Source organism: Bidens hawaiensis, unplaced genomic scaffold, assembly GCF_021521415.1.
Source record: "Bidens hawaiensis isolate Kalapana, Puna unplaced genomic scaffold, B.hawaiensis_p1.1 tig00041917_1, whole genome shotgun sequence".
NCBI lineage: Eukaryota > Viridiplantae > Streptophyta > Magnoliopsida > Asterales > Asteraceae > Bidens > Bidens hawaiensis.
The window spans coordinates 47,136-56,562 of NW_027505752.1; positions in this window are offsets into that span (position 1 = coordinate 47,136).

Here is a 9,427-nt window from a genome sequence, read left to right on the forward strand (position 1 = left end):
CATAAGAAACTTAGTTTCCAAGAACTCGGCCTTTCGAGCAATAAACACCATATTCTCAGTTGGATTGTAGAAATAATATCCCATAGAGTCTTTGGGATATCCTACAAAGATACACTTAGTGGATCAGCTCTCTAGTTTGTTTTGGGTGTTGTGATAAGCCTCACAACCACATACCTTTAAATATGTTAATGATGGAACCCTTCCATGCCATATTTCAAAAGGTGTCTTGTCCACTTTCTTGTTTGGGGCCATATTTAGTATACGGGACGCGGAGAGTAATGCGAAACCCCAAAATGATAGAGTCAATGTGCTTCTAGCAATCATAGATCGAATCATACTTAATAGAGTTCGATTTCTCCTTTCAGACACACCATTATGTTGTGGTGTTCCGGATGGAGTGAGTTGTGAGACAACCCCACAACTCCTAACTTCATCTTGAAAAGCATCACTAAGGTATTCACCATTATTTTCTTTGTCATTTACATAAGATTTTTCATTTTGAGCGACCAAATACCAACATGCTCATGTATGACTGGGTAATCACTTTTTTCCTATCATCCGGAAAGATTTATATTGAAACATGTATATTTCAACAATGTATCTCCACATTAAGTTTAGCATATTCAATATGTTTATATCACCTCAGTTGTTACACATCATGGAAAGTAATCATACTTATCAACGACTTCACTAATAGTCCTTTCAGTCTATTAAATACATATGATTGGTCAAGACCAATAGATGACAAAGATGAAATACCAATCAAGATGGAAAAGATAACATTTGTCAAGAGTTAAGTTGAGAGACAAGAAATAAAAATTGAAGAATTTGTACCTTTCTCAATTAACTTTAATTGTCTTATTACTCATCAAAAGACCATTGTAGTTGATTCCCCGAGATCAAGTGAAAGATATAAGAGAGGTAACTCAAGTGAGAAGTTTAAAGGACAAGTTTGGTGAAAAATCGGTGATGTCTACGGTCACCACACTGACTCATGTCAAGTAAGGTTATCACCAGAGACTTTTCATGTCCCTGACCATACAGTCTTAGGATAGGATTTTGCATTCTACAAGACAAAGTATAATGAATACTTGACTAAAGGTAAGAAGAAACATAATGGAGAAGATATCAAGAATAAGGATGAAGTTGAAGCGAAAAAGGACTTGAAAGAAAAGAAACAGGCTCTCATTATCAAGAAACCTGTCAGAAATAAATCTGATATGTCTCAACAATCAATAAAGTCTGTTGATTATGAGAAATTAACCAGTTGTGAACGTGAGAGCACAATTTTGTCGCGTAGCAAACACTTCGCAAAATGACCTCGGGTGACGAATTAGAAACGGATAAAATCCCAAACATGTCTAAATTGCCTCGAAAAATTAAAATACATATTAAAGTAGTCGAGACCATGTATAACCTTAATTTTAGAAAGATCGAATCGCAAAAATTTCAAAATAAGTGAAGCAAGTGTCGGTGGACGACCCGATAAGGACCCAACGTCAACTATTTCCAAAAAAAGTTTCTTAGGCTTGTATTACATAGAATCCAATTTCGTTCAAAGTCTGTCAAAAATTATTAGAAACGGGATTCGTTTGGTTATCTAAAATTCGTTAGACGTTAAAACGGAAACTTAAGATTATTGTTTAAACACCTACTTACTAACCCAAACCCATGTGCCACCACCCATTGATTTATCCCCTAATTTCGTTTCTTAAAACCAATGGCCACACTTGGTTTTACTTGTAAAACCATGTCCTCCTCACCCTATATATATATATATATGCCCACACACACATCACAAACACACCATCACATACTCACATTCAAATCACCACACACACATTCAAGTTAGATCAAGATCATGGTGGAGGTAGGCTTCTAGGAAGAAGAATTAGGAGGAAGGATCATCACACTCACACCCGTATCATTCTCATTAGATCTTCAAGAACACAAGTAAGTTCATAAGTTAATTTATATCGTTAATTTGGTTAGAATAGGTATTCTTGGGTTGAGATTGATCTTAGAGATTGAAATTTTTGGATGCTTGTGTGTGTGTGTATGAGCCGTGAGTATGTGTGTATGTGTAAAGGGAAGTATTAAACCCACCCATACATGCATACATTCATCTTAAAGGTCATATTTTGATTGTTAAGATTGATTAGAAATCTTGTTGGATTACTTGATAGTATGGTATAATCATAGATAAAATTGTTGTTAGGGTTTGTTGTAGAATGAAATTTGGATTGATTATTGATCATTAGCTTGTTAGTAAGGACTTGGATTATTGAGAAATTGTTGTTAGAGATAAACAAAACAAGAGTTTGTTCATAATTGAAATTTGGGGATTTTTGGGTTTTGGATTAATTAAGGATTTTGGATGGATTGTTGAATCAAGAAATGATATGGAATAATCTAATTGAAAATAATATAGAATATACGCGAGAATTAATAGTTGGTACTTGAAGAATTAACAAAGATTGTTAAAGTTGCTAATTAAGGAAACTTTAATTTAAGAAAAGTTGAATTTTTGATTTTGATATGGATACTTGGCATGATTGTGTTTGTTTGTGATGAAATGCATACTTGAATTAAGATAGGATGCATGGTTGAAGTATAAACTGGTTTGCATATTGATCAAATTATCAATTACTTACTAGAAATGGAAACTTTATTACTTAATCAATTGAAAAAACAAAACTTGAATAGAACACTTAGGGTGCATGAAACCCTATAAAACTAGTTGGATGATATAAACTTAGATCCATACTTAATCAAATTTGAAAGATTGAATTAGATATAATTATCAAAAACTAAAAGTTACTATAATAGGAAACTTTGTTAGTTAAACACTTAGGAAATTCATAAATTGATTGGTTAATGAACTACCTGAACTTATACATAAATGATACGATGATTTGAACCAGAACATTTAAGTATTAATATGATATTTGTTCATATAAAAATAACAAAACTTAATTGGTAACATTATTAATAAACTTAGAATATAAACTAGAAACTTGAAAATTGGGTTAAACGTGTCTTGCGAAATGATGATCAAACCTGGAATTTATGGTGAATTATGTGATATTATATGTGTGATTAGTTCATAAGATGATTAGTGTAGACTTGTTTGAGAAGCTGGAAGTCGAGTTATTGATGAATGAGAATCTAATGTCTTATTAAATAGGAGCGATCTTTTCATCCAACTAGAAATATCGAGAAATATCGTAAGAGAAGAAAGCAACTTCACCGAAAGGGCAGGTCTTTCTTTTTATTACTGATCTTATCAAGTAGTGCTTCGATAAGCCACCGCCCAATAGAGCTTAGCCATGCGTAGATCGAAATGGTCTCGCGAAGCCGGTCACCGGTAGGTCTAAGAACGGATTTCTTGATAAGCTGCAAACAATCCATTCCTTCAGTAGGGGGATACTTGTTCACATGCTTCTCTTAGAAGACTTTTTTCCATCATTTCCTACTTTCTTTACGGACTAGGGCGAATCGCAAGCAGACATAATGGAAATGGAAGGCTTGGACTGGGCAGCAGCGAAAAACCAGATCAGAGACAGCCCTACCGAGAATTCATCTCAATTAGGTGCTTGTAGGAGACTAGGAGGGGGCCAGCCGTCAAGTAGAAAGGAGAGATGAGGGCACATAAGTTTACCAAAAGACAGTTGGCTTATACAATTTGTAAACTAGTACCTGAAACTTACAATCTCGAGCTCTAGGGCTTATTGCTTAATAAATACTACTTGCAGGCTTACTCCTAGTACCTGCGGCAGTTTACTATAGCACCAGCCCCGGGACTTCCTTACTTTATTCAATTCTTCTTCTGCCTTTCCTGACCCGGAATGACTTGCTTTGCTAGTTTCCTTGCTCGCGGGGTTAGAATGATAGAGGAATGCATGTTATTAACCGATCGAAACTTTGGGATATGTTTGGTGTTTCTTCCATCAATCATCCAGATCTACGCCGTATGTCAACAGATTATGGTTTCGAGGGTCATCCATTACGAAAAGACCTTCCTCTGAGTGGATATGTGGAAGTACGCTATGATGATCCAGAGAAACGTGTGGTTTCTGAACCCATTGAAATGACCCAAGAATTTCGCTATTTCGATTCTGCTAGTCCTTGGGAACAGCGTAGCGACGGATAATTCAGAATCAGAATAGGTCCAGGGGACAAATCAAAAGGAAATGCTATTTGCTTCGTAAGAATAAGAATTCACTTCTATGAAAGACTTTCACGGGAATTGTCTTGGTCGTCGGATATCTTTGTTAAAATAAAAAAAAGGAAGAAGTGTTATCGCCTGCAATTCTTCCCAGTATGGAATGAGTAAAGAATCAAGCTACAAGTTTCGATCTATACGAAAAGCACGGGTTTTTTTCTTTCTTTCGGTTTCATTGATAGCAGAATATCCTGACTCTATAGGGGCGCTAGCGCTTTACTAATAGAATAAAAAAGAAAAGGGGCCTTAAAAATGTAATAGGCTGCGCTGCTACTCTAGGCTCGCTTCTTCAAGCTCCGCCCCTTTTTGAAAACGAAACTAACGAGCAATCAAACAAACTAAAGCGCTAACGTTTATATTACTTAGTAAAGCAACCTTTCGCGCTAGGTGCTCACTTTTTTTGTCTGGGTGGAAGCTAGCGGCGGGGCTTGCTTAACCGGATACACGGAATTGGGATCTCTGTCACAGGCAAATCTTTCTATCGGGAAAGCCTCGCTTATTCAAATCAAAGGGCTGATTATTTAGAACCTTGCTCCTAAGATAAGTAAGAAAGCATTGGTGGGATCGGCGGGATGATAATGAGTATATAAATCAATAAAGAGGAAACGGCAAGATAATTTAATATCGATAGAGGTGCATTGCCGCTGTGGAAAACAGGGCAGGGATTCTCTACAATGACACTGTAGACCAAATGAAAGGGATGTAGCGCAGCTTGGTAGCGCCTTTGTTTTGGGTCAAATCACGGGTTCCAATCCTGTCATCCCTACCTATTCTTCTCCTCTGGGCAGTCACGAGGGATCCATTGAGATCGATTCGGTCATACATCATTTTCATTTTCTGAGACTTTATGCATGTTTAGTTTTGGGGGTACAAAAAGAATCCTTTTCTTTTTAGTCGTATCTACTGTGATAAGAAAGCGTTTTTTGATTTGTCGGTAACGTTCATGGTCGAAAAATCGACTTTTTAATCGAAACCGACACAACTTCTAGGGAGTGTTTTAGAATAGCCCCTAAAGTTGTAAAATACTCATGTATAACATAAGTTAATATATGGGAAAATGACAAGATGACAAAACTTAGTCCTAAACGGTTCGTGTCGCGAAAACGTTAAAAAGTTGCTATTTTAAGAAAATATTAACGAAAATAAAAATAACATATTTTGTAAAGTAACTTCTAAAACTTGAATACTCTATATGTAACAATTATCTTCCAATATTTATAAGTTACACTTTAAACGAAAAACCAAAACGGTTCATTTTAAACATAAAAACGACAAAACCGACAAAATCCCTGAAAAATAATAAATTAATATTTACTTTCCAGCAACTGAAACTTTAATATTTAATTATATATATATATATATATATATATATATATATATATATATTATTTGTTTATTAATTTATTTAGTTATTAACACAATAGTTACGAAAACCGAACTTTACGTATTCGATAACTTAATATGAACTTACTTGCTTATGTGCATGTGTGGACATTAGATTAGGATTAATAACTTAAAATATTTGTATAAACTAAAACCAAACTTTATTAACAAAACATGTACAAATATAGGACACGAGATGTTGGGAACGAAATGCTACAAACCATGAGTTTCTCTATCGAACCCCCCTTCGTTTTTAACTGGAATTGTTTTAAATCGATATTTAATTGTGTTTTGGGGGAAAAGCATATTCTTCATTTAATATGAAACCCATTGATTTTGTAAAGGCATTTTATTTTACAAACACTGTCAAACCCGGGATGAGTCTAGTCGGCTAAATAACGGTTAACCTTAGAAAGGGGCACAGAAATATGCGTAGATCTATCAGGGTGATGCCACCCATTTCCATTGCGTTAGGTTAGAAGTGGGCGTATTTTGAGTCTGGTATGTGTTAGGTTATCAACTATGGTAGTCATACGTAATGTTGTTTTCTTTGCTCGTCTACAACAGCACGATTTTTTAAGAAATAAAATGCCTATTGTTTTGTGATGTAATGATGGTAGATCATTACACACGGTTTGGTGTTATAATGGTGGTAAGCCATTATACATGGATACTTTGGATATAATTCGGGGTGTAGTGAGGATTGCACACGAATTGATATCGGATATAATGATAGAAGATCATTATATGGATGTTGTTTTCGATTCATATATATATGTATGGACTATTTTATTATAAAGGAAACTCACCAACACATCGTGTTGACCGTTATTTTAATATGATATTCAGGTAATTAAATGAAGTATGGAAGCTTCGCGAAGAGTGCGGGAAAATAGTGACGTGTGTTTGAATGAAAAATGTTGACTTTATGTTGAACTTGTAATTAAAGTTCAACCTTCGTTTGAAATATATACTTAAATGTGATTGGCTAAAACGGCGTCTGTCACCACCCGAAAGACTTCGTCAAAGTCTTCCGTTGTTTAAATTAAGATTTTCGGGGTGTGACAGCTAGGGGTTACAATAACCTAGAAATATGATATGGACAGGGATAATTGATTGATACATGTAATTATTATACAGTTAGCCGCACCCAGTTAAGAAAAGGAATTACCACTAACTCTGAAAGGAATCAGACCCAGGTGAGTTTCTAGCCCTATTTCCTTGTTATGTTTTCGGGGCTGCGTGCATACTTAATGTGAAATGTTTATACATTTACCTTAAGTGGTAAGTGTATGTCATATATGATTTAGGTGATAGTTATTATATTGAGGTTATGAATGAATGCTTGTCGGTGCATGAACGATCTTCGGATATTGCACTTACCGCCAGGGAATGTGATCGTTAGAAGATTAATGTGAAGGATGCCCAGGGCGTCCTTATGTTATGATGTAATTTGCTTGTTTACGTTGGTGCATTCTACATCCGACATAGTAAGTTATGATGGCAAATCCCTCAAACTTCTACTGTACTTAGACGTGGAATGTGATATCTTAGGTGAGGACTATGGACTTTATTAGTATTCCTTAGATGGATATTATATAATTAAGTGCATGTTCCTTCTATGGACTATACACGATGTTCCTCCTATGGATAATATATAGGGTTCCTTGTATGGATAATAGATAATGTTTCTTCTATAGATAATACACGTTGTTCCTTCAATGGATAATATATAGTATTCCTTCTATGGATAATTCACGTTGTTCCTTCTATGGTGAATGTATAGTGTTCCTTCTATGGATAATATATAGTATTCCTTCTATGGACAATAGTAAATGTTCTTTTAATGGATATTACTTAACGTTCCTCTTATGGATATTTATAAAAGGTTAAGTTATCAATATGTGTCTTCGGATACGTGTAAGTATGTATGTGAATGTAATGTATGCTGTCTGATGAACTAGAACTCACTCAGTGTAGCTGACTTTTAGTATGCATGCAGGTAAATAGGTTAAAGGAGTTGGCTTGAGGAAGACACATGACATGTAAGGCCCCGTTACCGTTTCCCTAATTTGAACATTGGATTTACTCATAAACACAGTTCTAAATATCAGAGTTAATTAACACTTTACGCAGAATATAAAACTTTCATAACATTACAATAATAATTCAAAACTTGTCTTAAAATATTATTGTCTTTCAACATTAAAACATTAAACATAAAACAACTTGCGTCTTCAGATGCCAGACTCTTATTCTTCCGCCATGTGTCCCCGCTCAAGCCAGGTGTCTCATTTTACTCACCTGTGTGCATACTAAAAGTCAGCTACGCTGAGTGAGTTCTAGTTAATCACATATCATACAATACATTCACTTACCTTCAATTATGCATCCGAAGACACATAATAATTGCTTTACTATTTTACTTTCATTACCTAACTTCATACATACGTACATACTTTATTACTTTCACACTATATATTTATTGTCCACTCTATCTCAGATATTATTAGGGTCTGGTCCCTTCCTTTTCTATATCAGATATTATTAGGTTCTGGTCCCTCTGTCCATTGTCTATCTCAAATATTATTAGGGTCTGATCCCTTTCTTGTCTATCTCAGATATTAGTAGGGTCAAATCCCTATTTACTTCTCTATCTCAGATATTATTAGGGTCTGATCCCTTTCTTCTCTATCTTAGATATTATTAGGGTCTGATCGCTTACTTCTTCGTCTCCGTACATTCTGTCTTTACATACTCGTAACATAAATATACATTCTTTACTCATTCATACATATTCATATGTTGCACATATATCTATCATACACATTCATCTATTAGTTACATACTTCCCTTGTCAACACGTGCAATATCCGAAGGTCGTTCACGTACCCACAAGTTTTCGTTCAATTCAAAATATACATACATAAATAACATATCAATCATACATGGCATACACTTACCATTTAAGGTAAGTGTATTAACTATCACGTCGAGTATGCACACAGCCCCGAAAACATAATAAGGAATTGGGGCTAGAAACTCACCTGAACTTGGTTACGTTCACCGTTAATTGTTATCCCTTTCTTGAGCTGTGCACGGCTAACTGTATAATAATTACATGTATCAATTTACTATCACTAATCATATCGTACTTCTAGTTTAATTATAGCATCAAAGAATGGGGGTCCGGGGGCAGTGCCCCTAGCAGCAGGGTTCTAGGGGCGGCAGCCGCTAGCGGGGTCCAAGAGGCAGAGCCCCGGGCTGAGATTAAGCTGCCAGGTCAACTTAGAAAAATTTTATTTTCATTAACTATCTTAGCACATTTTCCATTAGGATTTTAAATTATTATTTAATTCTCTAACTCAATCTTCATAACGACTTAAGCCTAATTCGTTAACTGATTTGTTATCTTCCGTGACATGATTCGTTAACTTCATTCGTTATTTTTCATTAGTTGGTTCGTTATTCTGGTTCGTTAGCATAACGAATGGTGAGTGACGAATCACCTGATTCGTTATCTTAATATAACGAATTGGTGAATAACGAATCCTCGATTCGTTATCTTATCACAACCAATTGGTGAATAACGAATCCTCCTGATTCGTTATCTTATCATAACGAATTGGTGAATAACGAATCCTCCTGATTCGTTATCTTATCATAACGAATTGGCATTTGTTCTTATCCAGAACTTGACTCAGGGTCAAATTCAAAGTTGATATGAACTATGAATAGTCAACAGACCCTCAAATCTGCAATTAACCCTTCAAATCATGATGAAATATCATGATTTTGGTACCAATAGACTCGAAATAT